A 17,952-nucleotide genomic window follows, 5' to 3' on the forward strand; every position below is an offset into this window, starting at 1 on the left:
GCCAGGTTGCTGACGGTCCATGTGCCAGTTCTGCAGGATTGCCCACGGGCTCCCAAGATCATTTCTTTGCCCCCAGATTTTCATGTTGAATTATCACTCACGATCTCTAAATGAACATGCCTCTTATTTTATTTAAGACACATTGGGCACTTGTATTTGACTTCCTGCTAGGCAATACAATATTTAGTGCATGCTGCATACACAAAAGGGAAGAAATGAAGAATAACCAAATAAGCATAATTTCAAATTTAGTTTTTCATTTTTGCAAAGAGCTATCTTCTCCCCAAGCTTTCAAGAGGCAGACATCAAGTGAAAAGCATTTGTTCTGTGCTGATTTTGCCTGAGAAACTCTGTCCACAGAGGTCTACAAGGATTCATCAAGAGCTTTAGGCTATGGCCTCATGGTTTTGGCCTGAGGCAAAGCTGGGGGCGAAGAACTTTTCATGTGGGGGGTAAAGAATAAAGCAGGGACTCATCAGGCCTGGATTCTTTCAGTAACTCTAACTGGTACCCAGAAGTCTCTCCCTCTAAGATGCTGTTTGTCTGTTCCTGTGCTGCTGTTAAAATAGAAACAAGCACCATCATAACTTATTTGCGACCTACTTAGGAGAAATTCAGATTTGGTTACCATTGCCAAAAGGAATAGATGCTGAGAACAAAAATGCTTTCATTCAATACAATGGCCAAAAGGAATATAGGTTGAGATGAAAAAAAATATTTTCTCCGTAATATATGAATGTCAAACTTTGATGGTGTTAGTTTTTGTTTTTTTAATTTTAAATATTTAGTTCGAAGCAGTGTTTTACATACTATAGTGATATTTTATTTATAAAAGAGCTGCCTATCTAGATAATAAAGTACTGTCTCTTTTTATTCCTTGAGTTCCATCAAGGACTGCAAAAAGAATCTGCTAGCCTGCTTATTTGTTAAGTGCTTCTTAACTCGTCTCTGACCCAAAGGATGCTCTTGTCAGAGTCCAGGCCTATCAATAATGAATGGTGTTTTTAACTTTTGATCTTCAGCCGTAACATTTGTTTCAGGCTTCAATTATGACTCTAACCACCTGCAGAAGAGAGGAGTAGAGCACCTGACAAAGTTCAGAAAATGCTGTGAGTTATGGAAGTTGTGACAGTATTCTGTTTCTAGGCTTTCTTTTTGGTTTCAGTTTCTTCCCAACATCCCTGCAAACACCCCAAGACCTGTTCCCCTCTGCCCAAAGATTGGCTTTAATAAAAATGGTGTGAGTGGATGAAAATGTTTACCATCATAACCTTTCAAATATGATCTTTTCAATAAAATTATGCACTCCCTCTCAAAGTTCACTTTTTTGGAAGGAAAAATAAATTCCTAGAAAGCATTAGCAGAGAAATGGTTTATTGCCACTACAATAGACCAACTAAAAAGATAGTATCAAGGGAAGGCTAAGAAAGGAACTCAGTCAACATGAGTCTGCTATCAAGACACATGTGTTATCCCGTAGATGTTCTGTGCAAATGTAGCCACTGCTACTAGATTTGATAAATTAAATGTAGACTTTAAACAGCCCTTTCCTCAAAACAATCACCTCCAAAGGCCAAGATATAGAAAACAAAACACAAAAAAAGTGAAGATATGAGCATAATAATGACCCACTATACCTCTGCTCCTGAAGAGCTTTTCTACATCAAATGCTGCTAATTTGGAGCAATTAATATGGACCACATTAGCAGTTTATGTCTATAACTTTAGTTCTAAATACTACAGACCAATCTTGAAGACTCAGAAGTTGCAGTCAAAAAATGGGCAGAAGAGCTAAAAAGACACTTCTCCAAAGAGGAAATGCAAATGGCCAACAGGCATATGAAAAAAATGTTCAACATCACTTGTCATCAGGGAAATGCAAATCAAAACTACAATGAGATACCATCTCACACCGGTGAGAATGGCACATATTAAAAAATCTAGCAACAACAAATGCTGGCAAGGATATAGAGAAAAAGGAACTCTCCTGCACTGCTGGTGGGAATGCAAACTGGTCCAACCACTATGGAGAGCTATGTGGAGATTCCTCAACCTAGTAAAGATAGAGCTTCCATATGATCCAGCAATTCCACTCCTAGGTATTTACCCAAAGGACACAGAATCATTAATTCCAAAGGGCACCTGCACGCCTATGTTTATAGCAGCACTGTTTACAATAGCTAAGCTTGGGAAACAACCCAAATGCCCCAAAATAGATGACTGGATCAAGAGGATGTGGTACATATATACCATGGAATATTACTCAGCATTCAAAAAAGATAAACTCATGCAATTTGCAGCACCATGGATGGAACTAGAATGGATCATGCACAGTGAAATAAGCCAGAAATAAAGAAAAATACCGGATGGCCTCACTCATAGCAGGAATTTAGAAAACCTAAATAAGGGACTAGGAAAAAGACTAACTATAATAAAGACAAAATCAAAATCAACAAGCAACTATAAACCAGAGACACACTACGGGGTGGGGGGGGGGCGGGGAGAGGAAGGATTAGGGTCAAAATAAGGGGGTGGGGATTGTATGGGGAATATAACCAAAATGAAAATGCATACATTGCGTGAAATGAAAAATGTGAGAATTATATAAAATATTAAAAAAAATACTACAGATCAGTTTGACTCACTCTCACTTCTGCCCATGTAGTTAACTCTAATGCAAATGGGACACTTTTCTGTTAAACTAATTTCATATGTTAAAATAGTATAGGAGGCAGGTCAATCATGAACAGGGAGAGTCACCTGCATGTTTCACTAAAATAATTATTAAACACTTTTATGTGCAGTTGTTTTTCTCCTAATTCCAACTTTGATGTAATATTGTAAGGTGGGGTAGAAAATAGAATTGGAACTGAAGGGAAGAATACTTTCAGGATCCTCCAAATACCTCCTATAGTTTGTCCCAAATTTAATGATAAAAATTGCCAAATGCACATTAAAGTTGAGAGAATTTTGGAGTGATCACCTTCATATCCTCCACTGATAGGCTACAATTAACATTTTGCTATTTTGATGCATTACATATCCATCCATTTTTACTTCCAGTCATTGATGTGTTGATAAATTCCAATGTTAGTTATACATATCAGTGTAAATTGCCCCTAAATACTTGATCATGATTCTCTTTAACTAGAATTATATACATGCTTGGCTCTGGTATTTTACATGCCATGAACTGCAGAAATCTTAAGTGTGCCATTCTATGAGTTTTGAAAACTCATGCACTTGGATAACACAACACTTACCAGGATGTAGAAAATTAACATCACTCCAGAAAATTCCCTTCTGTTCCTTCTCGATCAATCTCCACTGCCAAAACCTCCAGACACAACTACTCTACTGATTATTTCCACCATATCTGTCTTTTGTCTGTTCTAAAAATACATATAAATTAATTACATGACATGCACTCTTTGTAAAGATTTATTAATTTATTTATATAAGAACCATGGTATAGGCCAGACGCACTGGAGGGTGAGAGGATTCACCAGAAACAGAGCGGGGAGCAGAACAGGCAGATTGAAGTACACTGCTGAGGAGAGCAGCAGGTGTGGCAGGAGAGGTCTGCTGTGCCATGTGGGACCCCTCGCCGGCAGGCTGGGATGGAACCGGCGCTGCAGAGACTATGGGCAGCTTCACAGCATGGCGCTCAATGGCCTGCACCACCAGGGAAGGCCCATGACATGCACTCTTTGTATAAAACTTCCTTTACATAAATTTGTCATAATGGGAAGGTTGCACTTTTATTAAACTGTAGGAGTTCTGTATGCATTCTGGATAGAAATTCTGCATTAGTCATATGTCTTGTAAATAGTTTCTCCCAGTCTCTGGTTTGCCAGCTTTCCTTAAACAGAAGTTTTAAATTTTAATAGTTTGACTTTTTAAATTATCGTTATTGTGTGTGTGTGTGCATGCACATACATGTGTGCTCAGAGATTTACCTATTGGTAATACACAAGGATTTTCACTTTGTTTTCCTTTAGAATCTTATTATTTGAATCCTTAAGTTTAAGTCTATGATGAACCTCAAATAATTTTTATATTATGCATTTATAAATAGAAATATTAGTCTCTCTCTGTGTTTCTGTATCTGAATAAGTTGGGAGAGGGAGGGAGGGAGGGAGAGAGAGAGAGAGAAATAGATCCTGGAACAAATACAGTCTTATATAGAGAGAGTTGTTCATCTTAGTCCCTTTGTTAATAATCATTTGGCCAACTGACCACACACACATGTGTTTTCTTGAACTTTCCCTTTTGTTCTATTGATCTATGTGTTTGTGCACCCTTTCACTAATGCCAACCATGCTGCTTTGATTATATAACTTTATATAAACAGTCCTGAAATAAAGTGGGGCAAATCTTCCAACTTTGTTCTTTGGAGAAATTGTGTTGTTTATTATAAATACTTGAAGTTGACTTTCTACATATTTTAGAAAAGATAGATGTTGCAAATTTTACTGTTAGGACTCTGCATCTGTTGGGCTAAAGTTTGACAAAAGGACTATGGTGATGGTGCATGGGTGAATTGGCAGTGGGATTTTCGGGTACTACTCCTGAGAGGAGAAAGCATATACATTGTACAAAAAAGGAAGAATGATGTAAAATATATATATAATAAGTAAAAAGTTTGATAGTGGCCCCTTTCTCTTCCCTAAATCTGAGTTCTTTTTGTTAGTTATCTCTTACAACTTCAGTTATGGTTATTTTTATCCTGGATTACAAACAATCTTCCAGCTCTGACTTTTCAGGGTACCAAGGGGTGATGACAATTTGTTGTTAAGCTGGGGTATTTCACCTTCCTTGATGCTTATCATCAATTCTCTCCATGCTTTTGTCATTAAATCGACCTGCCATTAAGTGTTCAATATACTTCTTCAACCACTGTATTTAAGTATGCCAAATCTTTACAGAGAAAGCTCCCATTTTATCTTTTAACTCTCAACTTAAATATCACTTGCTTAAAGATGACAACTCTGCTAAGTAGGTACAGCTCATCTTGCATTTTACTACATTCCCACACTTCTGTATCTCAACCTTTTGTTCAATTCCTTTAAAACTCATCAGATTTCTTCTTACTTATTTGTTTACTTTTTTATTGTCATTTTAATGATCTAGATAGTGGATTCCATGGGGGTATGGATTATGTCTAATCCATTCATCACTACATAGCCAGTGAGTAAAAAGAATGCTTCCTAAATATAAGTCAATCCATAAATCTTGAATTGTCCATGCCTTAGAAGAATTTTGGAAGATTTGTGTTGAGAGGTTCCACTGGATTGCTATAGTATTAATTAAAGCCACCACTATCAACAATGCAGAAGGTTGGGCCTCCCCTGGTGGCGCAGTGGTTGAGCGCTGGGTTGCAAAGCTGCCTGCAGCCTCTGCAGCGCCAGTTCTATCCCTGGCCGCTAGGGAGGGTCCCACATGGCGCGCAGACCTCTCTTGCCGCCTGCTGCTCCCCTCAGCAGTGTACTTCGGTCCTTCTGCCTGCTCTGCTCCCTGCTCTAGCTCTGGTGAATTCTCTCACCTCCCGCACTTCTGACTGTACCCAGTGCTTGTATAAATAAATAAATAAACCTTTAAAAAAATGCAGAAGGTGAAAGAAATGCAAGGCAATTATCTTACTTCAAGGAATAACATATTAGTAGGGGTGATGCAATGCATTAAGTAAAAGTAGGACACAAAATTCTTTCAAGAACCTTCAGGTAGCAAAAAAATCAGCTCTATAAAATAAAATTCAAAGAGTAAGATATCACTAAAAAAAGCCAACAAACAAATAAATTTTAAAAATGAAGTTAGGATTAAAATTTTTCTATACACTAGAAAATGATTCTTTGCTACTTTACAATTTATTTTTCTGTATTTAGAAAGAGTAGTTCTTTCCTAAGTGATTTTGAGTGCTTAGAAAAATGCTTAGAATTCCTTAAGGAATTTAGGAGGAGACTAGCATGCCTTTTGAAGCTGCCATTATGCCCCCAAAATGAAACTGAGACCGAACTCCTAATCTCAGAGCTTTGAAGAAAAGATGCCCTCCCTGAGACCTCCCCCTCTGGACTTTAATCATCTCCTAGTAGGTCTTTTCTACTCTAGCTTTCCATTTTCAAATTTTATTCATTATACATTCCATTGCTTAACTAATCTTAAAATACAATATTTTTCATGTTTTCCTGTGAAAGAATCTGAAATTGTTTTTACCATCTCTCAGAGCAAATGTGCTAGCTCCAAGTACTCAGTAGATATTTAAAGTCTTCAATCAACTGGTGAGACGAGCTGCTGCACTAGCCCATCATCAAGCTCCAACAGGCCAGTCACCCTCCACACACTGTATACACGGCTCACTTCTGCCATTGTCCCTTTCGGGCAACACTCCATCACACCCTGCCCTGCCCATTCCTGCCACAATGACCTTTTCTTTCCCTTTCTGCTAAGTGAATTCTTAGAATTCCTTCCAGATCTTAGCTCTCATAACTCACTAATTTTTTTTTTATTATCCCAGTCCACAATGATCTTTCAATTAGTGCACTTCCTGTAACAACATTTATCAATGAATAAATTATAATCATAAATATCCAATAAATAATCACTATGTACTGAGCATCTATCACATGCAGGGAACCTAAGTTAGGCCCTGAATATTCAAAGAGGTAGAAGATTTGGGGGCCAAATGCAGGGAGTTTTATGTTCATTTAATGGGATAATACAAAGAAACAAAAAGTAGCCTTGTAGGTTGCTAGTTAACCAGGCAATTATTTCCATTATGTCTTAGAATTGTTCTCAAGCATTTTCATATTCTCTTTCTTCCTGAATAGATGAACTCTAAAAAGGTGAGAAAATACATCTTTTTATTTGATGTTAAAAAAAATGGTTTGAGGGGCCTCCCCTAGTGGCGTAGGCAGTGGAGCTGTGCTGTGAAGCTGTCCGCAGCCTCTGCAGTGCCATTTCAATCCAGGCCAGCCAGCGAGATACCCAAATGGTACGGCAGACCTCTCCTGGCTCGCACACTGCTCCCCTCAGCAGTGTCTTTCAGTCAGTCTGCCTGTTCTGTTCCCTGCTCTCTCTCTGGTAAATCCTCTCACACACCCCACACACACCTCTGGCCTGTATCCCAGTTCAGTTCTTGTATAAATAAATAAACCTTTTTTAAAAAATGGGTTGAATTAAATAACTAATTTGAAGTGTTTACTAGGTGGCATGTGCTATTCTATACTTACATATGTAGTTAATCTTCAGAACAATCCTACCAGGAAGTATAGTGTTACTGTTGACAGATAAGAAAACCAAAGCACAGTAGGGTAAAGCAATTTGTTCTGGATCAAGCAGCTAAGTAGTGTAAAGTTGCAATGTGGACTTAGGGTATATATCCACCTCCAGAGGATATACTCTATACATGATACTTCACTTTCATGTAGATTCCATATGTATATCACATAAGCCACGGAACCATACTGCCAAAATAAAGACAACTCTATTTTATTGTTGTTGTTTTATTTTATTGAGGCAATATTGGTTTACAACACTGTATATGATTCAGAGGTATAGGATCACACCTCTTCAGGTGTATGTTACATACCATATCCTCCACCACAGTCCAGGGTACCCATTCCCTGCCTTTGCTCTCCACCTCTGGTATTCAGACATCTTTACTCTGAAAGTAGGACATCTGCCTGGGAGACAGTAAGTTTCTTGAATCCAAGAGAGAAACAGAGCTGAACTTGAAGCTCAGAAGTTCTCCACCCCCAGTCAAGTGTTCAATGCTTGACAATGGCATGCTTTCTACCTTCCCAGCCAACTCTTTGTAACTGTGTAGGGCATGCTGGTGTGGCAAACCAACTTTCATAGGACTTTCCTTGAAAAGAGAAGCCTATAAGAGAAATGCATCAGTGGAGCTCCATCCAATGGATTATGCTAAGCAGTATAGGCTCTTTCAATTTCTTCCTTGCTACATAAACTGATTTTGTTTGGAAAAGCAATGTGCCCAGCCAAGAAAAACGATGTTTCTCAGGTTTCCTGGAAACAGTGAATGACTACTATGAGGCGGAGGTACAAACAAAAATACATAAGCAAAAGTATACTGAATATATGTATATTTAATGTTCATATGTCGATATAGATTCATATATTAGCACACAGATTATATCTATATTCAGATACAGATATGGTACATTAGAGGCCTAGGAAAAGCCATTGTTTTCCCTATAAAAAATGGGCCAATTCAGATAGCACCAGCATTTTAGCCCTTTATCCACCCCTTTTTTCCTGGCTGAAATCCAGACACAGGGACAAATGGTATAGCAGCCATTCAGTAACTATGAAGCTACATATCACACACTTAGATCAACAGAATGAGGAGGGGAAAAAAAAAAAACTGATTCCCTGAGTTGTGCAATTTCCCTGTTAAGTGAAAAAGTATTAATCCCTTATTTGGTTAAGTCACTGAGTTTAAAATTCTGTTTACATGCAGCTTAATGCAGCCTTAAATAAGACTTACTATCTGACTTTGCTTCATAGGAACAAGTTCACTCAATTTTTGAAATAAGAACATTTAAATGGTGTTAATTAAATCCCCTAATATACTCATTCAAAATCCACAAAATGTGGACTTTTATTTTTTGGAAAACTAGTGAATTTCCATTTAATTTTTTTTCAAGAGGAGCAAATGTTTTGTTACCATTATTATCAAGGTAAAATGAAATGAAAGACAATGAAATGGTGGCTCCTACCATATCTGAGCCAGAATTTTTGAAGCTCAATACACTTTTACTTTAGGACAGAAAGTTCACATCAGTAATAGGGTGATTCATCTTTCCTTAATCAATGAACAATTAATCTTCATTAGTATACCCAGGTCAGTTTAAATGTGCAATGAGATGCTGGATCTTAGCAAGGAAGCCTCAAACACAATGGAAGTCATTAAAATTACATTACATCTGGCTTTCTTGATGAGGCAAAGCTGGCACCAATTGCACGGTAATCATAAGCACCGAGGCTCATGGCTGAGTCATTCGGAGAATGTGGACAAATGTGTTAATTTAAGTATCATCAGTTGTCCCCAAGGCCAAAGCACAAACTGCCTTCAACTCTGAGGGCCTGAGGATGGTTCCCTTAGTGACCTTTAAACATGTCAGTTTTGCCTCACTCACCTTTGCTCAGAATTCAGGGCCCACTTGATTCTGATGTTATAAACCCCGCAGTGCATAGCTCCAACTTTCAAGCTGATACAGGCATTCCTGTTCATCTAGTTATTTTCTGTCTTTCACTTGGAGACATTATTTTTATCATCAGAAGCATTAGCACCAAGACTCTGGTATATTGAATGCTTGGTGTATATGAGTCTCTCTCCTAAGAAGTTTGTGGCCATTATTTCAAACATAAAGTTGGTCATTTTTTTTAAAAGATTTATTTTATTTATACAAGTGCTGGGGTACAGGCCAGATGCGCAGGAGGGTGAGAGGAATCACCAGAGACAGAGCGGGGAACAGAACAGGTAGAGTGACTGAAAAACACTGCTGAGGGGAGCAGCGGGTGAGACAGGCCCAAAATTGGTCATCTTATTTTTACTTTACTGCTATAGAAACTCAAGTTGCGATTAAATAATTGGCCCAAAATCACTTAGAGACAAGTCTGTCTCTGAATAACTTCACTGTACCACACTGCCTTTCAGTTGATTACATACTGTCTTCTTGTGTTTTTATTTGAGGAATTTGTTGAATGTATCTAGGTATCCTTTAGATACCTGCTGGACACATGCTGAACACAATTTGGTAAAGTTTTGTTGAATGATTAGATTTGACTCTTGTCCAGTCTTTCTAACTGTTGGTATCTTGTATCAACCTATTTGAGAGAAGAATTATCTGTCGACTCAGAAAGTGATTTTTAAGACAGTATGGTTGGATTTTTGTAGATAGCAAGTTCTCATGAACTGTTTATCCCTCTAATCATAAGCATAACTAAAAGAGGGGCCTGGGTATGGCCTTGAAAAGACCAAGTTGACTCATCAGATATATGTCTCTATCAGTCTTTTAAAACAGTCTTTTTTTTTTTTTAAAGACTTCAATTTAATTAGAATTCCTTTTCCCATTGAGATAACATCTTCAATTGATTTAATCCTTTCTTGTACATTCCTTGCATCCTGAGAGGTAGTAATGGTTTTCATTTTACATTCTGGTCTTAAGGCATGATAAACAGCTAGTGTCAGTTTTCCGTCCCCCTACCAGTGGCTGCAGCAGTGGGGGTAGGGGAAGGTCAGGAGCTGGCCTCCAGCCATCCCACATGCCACTTCATTCCTTCTCTGTTGTTAGATTCATCTATTTCTTCTAATAGATTGGATGAGTTGTGGCTAGAACTCTAAAATCATTTCACATTTTACAAACAATATCTTTAACATACATTTTGTAAAATACCAAGCACATTTTGAAAATGAAATTCAATAAGACTTTTTACATTATAGATCTTAAAGTACATCTCTATTTTGTTTAGCATGAAAAGCCTCTACAAGAGAAAGCTGATCCTCTAATTTTTCCCTTCTAATTCTTTATTACTGAAGACTGCAAGTCTGAAAATACATATGGCCGAAAAACTAAGATTATATATTTTGAATATAAATATATTCAACTGTGTATTTCATGGGGCAATATACATCATATGAATAGATATAAATAAAATGATCCATGTAAGAATCAGCTGGTCCCAATTGTCTAGAAAACTGAATCTCTTGGTTGGGGATGTATTTGGCAAAACCAAGGTAACAGCATGTTAATACCTGTAAATGATTCTTCACATTTGACTTCTCTTGATCTAACATAGTTACACAACTCTAACTCATTCGAAACTTCTCTCATTCGAGTTTATTTTCAAAGGTAAATGTTGCCACTCAGGTATTTCTAAGATAATTTTCTCTGGGCAGTCATTATGCAAAGAGAAATTGGTATTCTCTTTGCATAAAAAAACTATTTCACCACTTCTGTTTTTCTTATCTAATTTTTAAAGTAATTTGGCAGAAAGAAGCTACAGTACAAAAGTGCATCATGTTTATATTTCTCTAATTTATGACATTTTAATATCCTATTAAGGAGACAAATGCTATATAGTTGGCATGCTAGTTTTTATATTCTGTTAACTTCTATAAAAGAGCACTTTTAACTCAACCTTAGATCCAATTTGTAAGATGTATGAACTTATTTGAGGCATTTAATCTAGCTGAACCTCAGTTTAAACTCTCCGTAAAAAGGGAATATTACACAGACATTAAAAAATTACCTTTGCTGGGCAACAATTTTAGGTAACATAACAAGAGATAGGCCAGGACAGTAGTTAAGAGTGTAGAAATCAAAATCCAGGCAATCTGGATTCCATCTCTGTTTCTAAGATCTTTATCTGCATGATGGAGATAAAGATAGATATGGGGTGAGGTGCTAACTCTATATAAAAAGTGCTTCAAACAATGCTGGATTTCATGCAGTCTGCTCAAGTACTGGTATTATTGTCATTATTTCTGCACAGACCACAGAAGAGCCTTTCCTCTTATATAGTCACTGGCATCTTGTTTCCCCATAATACTAATTTCACCCAACAGAGGCAGTAGCTCTTTACAGAGGCTCCCAGAGGTGGGGGAAATGTGGCAAGAAGAAGAGCTGTAGGATTTTTCTTGAAGCAATGTTGTGTGCTTAGGGTATATGAGGCTTAGTGATTTAAATAAGATCAAGGAAAAAAATATCTTCCACAGAAAACTCCCAAGAAAAATTAGAGCCAGGCTAACTTCTCTCCCCACCACAGGTCACACAGTCATCTCCAAGTAGCAGGATGCACCATGGATATAACTAGTTCTCAGTTACTCAAGCAGGCCTTTTTCATCAAAGGCTGGTGGGAACATCTGTAGGGTAACGTGATCCACTGCTGAGCTCAAAACAATGACAGGGACCTAAAATGTATTATATGTTGATTAAGGTTTGGATCACTGAATGATCCAAATAAGTTCTATCTACCCAAGACATTCTACCTAAGAAGTACATTAAAATATTTATATTTTCATCTATTATTGATGTAAAGTTTTCAAAGTGTTTCAATATATAGAAACGGTCTCATCCTAACCTCAAACATCCTAATTTACCTTTATATTAGTCTACTTAACCTACTGAACTGATTCTACCACCACCTACTCAGAAATATTAACAGAGAGACAGACTCATACCACATACATTGCCATTTTCAAATAAATAAATAAATAAATAAACCTTTTTGGAAAATCTTAGTAATCATTTGCCTGTTCCCTCATTAAACAAAATTTTAAGCTAAATATAAAATCATCCTCAGGATGAGGGAGATAAAGCCATAAAGTCTGACCTTATTATAATCTATTGGGAGAAAAGACAAAAACAACAAATGTTTGGTACAAAGTGGGATCAATGAAGTTAGAGAAAAGAAGAAAACACACTTGTTGATATCTTGAACTTGAAGTGGTACAAACCAATGGTGTATTTAAATTGGTATAAACCAGTGATGTGATTATTCACACACACACACACACACACACACACACACACACACACACACATTATCACTCTTCTGCAAAGGCTAACAGCCCAGTAACAATGAGTATCCATAGTACTCAGACTTAAGCTACCATTCTCATTTCCTTTTTATAGAAAAATGAAAAAGAGTTCCTTTAAGAAATTGGTAATTCCAGATCTGGGACAAGAAATATAAAGGGTTATCCTAGCACAAATAAGAGAAAACTCTCATAGTTCTTGGGAAACTTCTTGAATAAGCTCTCCTTTGCCAAACCTAGAATAATTGAGCATCAACAAATATATCTATAACACTATCAAAGACATCCAATGTGTTTAGAGCCAGGTGTCCTTGATGATAGTGACATAAAATTGGTCACTTCTGAAGCATATTAGTGTAGAAACTCCTTTATCAAAAGGAAACAAGTCATTGATTGTCTTTCCTGTTGTATGAGCTGTACTTTAGTGTGACCAAATATGGGAGGGACCAGAGGAAATTTCTGTTTAGATTTAAGATGATAAATTTAGAAGAAAAATCAATTACGGTAAAGTAGAGAAGTGTGCAGACAAATCAGTAGTTGCCATAGTGGCTCCTTGTTAAAACTGAGATGAAAGCAACTTAGCATCACATTTTTACTACTCAGTCCTTTAGTTGATGTTGAAATTTTCATAATGTAAAGTCAAAGTAGAACAAGTTTTAGAGTAGAAGCCCTCCAAAAGGTTTCTTCTTTTTCATTATTATATTTGGTATTCTTGTTTGATTTGTGTATGCTTTAGAATCAACTAAACTATTGATATTTCAACAACACAAATTTTTTCATTGCACGAAATCTTTAGATCAATTTGGGGAGAACTGATATTTTAACACCATAAAGACTTCCAATCCATGAGCACGTCCCCATTTATTTCATCTTCTGTGTGTTCTCTAGGCAATGTTTTATTCCTTTTGGTGCAGAGTACTTGTACACTGTTTGTTGTACTTATCCCTAAGATTTTGTCTTAAGTTCACTATTTTTAAATTCTATGGTTAAACTTTAATTTTTTGCTATGAATATATAAAAACACAATTGATGTGTGTTTATTCAACTTGCCTTCTTCAACTCTGAACTTATCATTGTTAGCAGTTGCTTTGTAGATTCCTCAGGATTTATACAGAGATTATCCTCTATGCACACTTTCACATAGTGTGCAAATAAAGATTGCTTTACTTTTCCTTTTTAATTTTTATCCCTTTAGTTGCACTGTCTTCAATTATGACAAGTGTAATATTAAATAGAAATGATAGCAACAGGCATTTCTGCCTTTTCCAACCTTAGAAGTAAAATGTTCAGTCTTGAACAATTAAGAATGATGTTAGCTACAGATTTCACATAAACACTATTAGCAGATTGGAGAGATTACCTTTTATATTCATTTTCTTAGATTTTTTTTTTTCTGGGGATAGTGGGATAAAAGACAATGTCTTTGTCAACTTTTCGTATCAAGGTTATGATAGCCTCTAGAAATGAACTAGAAAGTTTTCCTCATTTATTTTCTGAAAATATTACAATATTTTCTGCAATAGTGGTCTTACTTTTTTAATAAATACTCTAAATTTGGGCCTTCCCTGGTGGTGCAGCAGTTGAGTGCTGGGTTGCGAAGCTGCCCGCATCCTCTGCAGCGCCAACTCGATCCCCGGCCACCGGGGAGGGTCCCACATGGCGCGCAAACCTCTCTGGCCACACCCATTGCTCCCCTCAGCAGTGTACTTCGTCAGTCTGCCTGTTCTGTTCCCCTCTCTGGCTCTGGTGAATTCTCTCATCATCCTGCACTTCTGACTGTACCCAATGCTTTTTATTTTTTTTATTTTTTTTTTTAAAGGGGCATGCATTTTTATTTTATTTATTTATTTGTTTGTTTGTACATGCACTGGGTACAGTCAGAAGCGCGGGAGGGTGAGAGAATTCACCAAGCCAGAGCGGGGAGCAGAACAGGCAGAGGGACCGAAGTACACTGCTGAGGGGAGCAGTGGGCGGCAGGAGAGGTCTGCACGCCATGTGGGACCCTCCACCGGTGGTCGGGGAGCAGCCGGGGATCGAACCGGCACCGCAGAGGCGGCGGGCAGCCTCGCAACCCAGCGCTCAACCGCTGCGCCACCGGGGAGGCCCCCCAATGCTTTTTAAATAAATAAATCTTTTTAAATAAATAAATCTTTTTAAATAAATAAATACTCTAAATTTTGACATGGAACTCATCTGAGCCTGTAGTTTTCTTTGTGGAAAAATTGTTATGTATAAATATATTAAATATATTATAGATATTATGTATACTATATTGGAGCATTAATAGTAATGCTTAATATTTCAAACATTTATAGTAATGTCCCCTTTTTCAGTCATGATACACATTTCATTTTTTTCTTGAAAGGCTTACTCAGTTTATTAATCTACTATTTTATCAATATTTTCAAATAAATAATATTTGTCTATGTTCATTTGTCTATTGTTCATCAATTTTCTATTTGACTAACTTTTGCTTTTCTTTGGTTCCCCTTCCTTCTACTTTGCATTTACTATTCTTTACCTAGTATCTTAAAGTAGAACCTTAGATAGTTTATTTTAAGCCTTTTACTTTTCCTAATATGAAACTATAAAATTTACCTTATATATCGCATCGCATAGTTTTGAGATGTTGAACTGCAATTACTATTCGTTGAAAGATATTTTCCTATTCCTCATATTTTTTTCTATGGTCCATTATTACCTAAAAATTCTGTTTAATGTCCAAATACTTGGAACATTTCTAGATAGGTTGCTATTACTTCTTTTTAATTTGATTCCAAGGGATATCATCTATAAGAATTTCAATCTTTAAAAACACATTGAAACATTTTCTAGCCCATTATATGGCATATATCTGTGAACATTCATGTTTACTTGCAAAGAATGTGATTCTGTACTTGTTAAATGTAGAATCCTGTGAATCTTTTATATCACGCTCTCCTCTCTTTCTCTTTAAAATGCAGTGACTTCACAATCCCTGAATTCTGATCTGTGCTGCCTTCTCACCTGGCTCTCTGTGTCTGGGGTCTCCATCCCACCCCTGGGGAGAGCCCAGCAAGAATATGAGGTGAATTCAGACTGTGCCTTAAGTGCTGCCTCTTCTTTCATGGATCATGGTGTGGGCTGCCTGTTGTCACATGCTTGAAACCAGATGTTTCATTTATTTTGGGTCAGTTCTATTGTTTTTTAGTAGGCAATGGTAAATCTAATACCAATAACTTAATCATGTCCAGAAAAAGAAGTTCCCATTTTATAGTTTTAAACAGAGATTCATCTAATCAGATTTAGCCTCTGAACACTTTACCCTGGCACACCAACAGCAGGTGGATGTGAAAAGAGCAGGGAAACCTTTGTGAAGAATGCCACAGTAGTTCAGATATCAAATGGTGAGGATTGTGGGAGTCGAAATGGAGAAGAGACAGATTTGAGACATGATTAGAATCTAAAACTAGTAAGAGGGGCCTCCCTGGTGGTGCAAGGGGTTAAGACGCTACCTATGAAGCTGTCCGCAGCCTCTGCAGCAAGAGTTCGATCCCCTGGCCAGCCAGGGAGCTACCCACATGGCACAGCAGACCTCTCCTGACTTGCCCACTGCTCCCCTCAGCAGTGTCTTTCAGTCTGCCGGTTCTGTTCCCCATTCTGTCTCTGGTGAATCCTCTCACCCTCCACACCTCTGGCCTGTACCCCAGCTCTTGTATGCATTAATAACTAAATAAAAAAAAAAAGAACTACTAATTTTAAAAAATAAATAAAATAAAACCAGTAAGAGGTTGAGAAAACAAAAAGGATAAACATATAAAACATGATGGTATCTGAAATGTCATAGGCATACCTTTTCAAAGTGTTCTTGGGCACTGAATTTAATTAACCCGAAACACCTTCTCTAGTTTATCTACAGTACATGCAAACTTATTAATAAGTCCAAACCAATGTGTATGAATTCACAGACCACTTGTCTGGCTGGCATCTCAGGTCTCAGAAAGTTAGCATGGCAATCTCAGATCATGGGCTTCTGTCTTTCCTTCAGAATATGGAAATTGAAAATAAATAATTATTAAACTAAAATAATATTTCAGGCTTATCTCAGGGAACTGTTACTATGAACTGCCTGTGTCTAGGCGGTGACAATGATAATAGTAAAAGAAAACACCCACTAAAAGCACTCTCAGGTGTCCACAACTATGAAATGCTTCATTTAACTCATTTCGTTTTACTTTAATAATGTGTGAAATAGGTACTATAATTACACCCTTTTAGAGGAAGTGGGAAATGTGGCATCGCAAGTAATTGGCAGGCACAGAATTCAGTGTGGTCAGTTTCACTTCCTGTGTAACTCCACAGCTTCTTGCTTAACTGCTGTGTTAGAAGGCAGAGGCTAGGTCCAAAGATTCATGGGCAGGAGACCAAAATAAGTTCTTGAATCAAAAATCAGTTTAATTTATTCAAAATAGGAAGCACCATAAAATCTGAGCTGAGTAGACAGTCAGTCTGCACAGGGAGGTCTGACATTAAAGGCATTAGATTTGGCATAAAAATACTCATATAAGGAGGGTGGACACTCTGGGTCACACAGCTATTTCCTACCTTTTTCTTCCTGGCAGCTCCCAGTTTCATATGGATGTTTTTCCCAGGGGTTATGTGCTTGGAGCGTAGCCCAAGTCAGACATGGTCACTCCATTCTCCCTGTCCCCAAATTAGCTATAAGTGCATGATGCAGTGAGTGCACTTCTGTTCACTGACAGTCAAAATAGAAAGTCTGTTTTGGGATGAGCATGGGGGAGAGGGTTATAAGGAAAGTCTTCCTCTTTTGAGAAAAATGAAATAGGAAGGAAATGTCCCATTTACCCTACCTCGAATGAGGGGGCATGAGCATATGGAGCCTGGAAATATCACAGCAACCTAGGAGCCTGAACAGATAACCCTGGACACCCAGCCAGCCTTGTGAGACTGGCAGAGCAGAGGGGAAAGAGACCTGGATCACAGATGATTTCTTTGAGCCATATAATGAATAAATCTTTTGCTACATTTACAAGCTATAACGTATTTTCTTCATTATTTATGCCATCATTAGTAAAACACTTTGCAACTTGATTTAGAGGAATACTAACTGCTACTTCAAGTTCTTTTTGGCTTAAATCAGGGCTTGCAAATTTTCTTTTTTTTTTTTAGATTTATTTATTTATTTATTTTATGCAAGAACAGGGGTACAGCCCAGACGCACAGGAGGGTGAGAGGATTCACCAGAGACGGAGCAGGCAACAGCACAGGCAGACTGACGAACTGCACTGCTGAGGGGAGCAGCGGGCGAGACAGGAGAGGTCTGCCGCACCATGTGGGACTCTTGCTGGCCAGCCAGGATTAAACCTGTGCTGCAGAGGCTGCGGACAGCT

The sequence above is a fragment of the Talpa europaea genome (assembly GCF_964194135.1).
Source record: "Talpa europaea genome assembly, chromosome: 8".
NCBI lineage: Eukaryota > Metazoa > Chordata > Mammalia > Eulipotyphla > Talpidae > Talpa > Talpa europaea.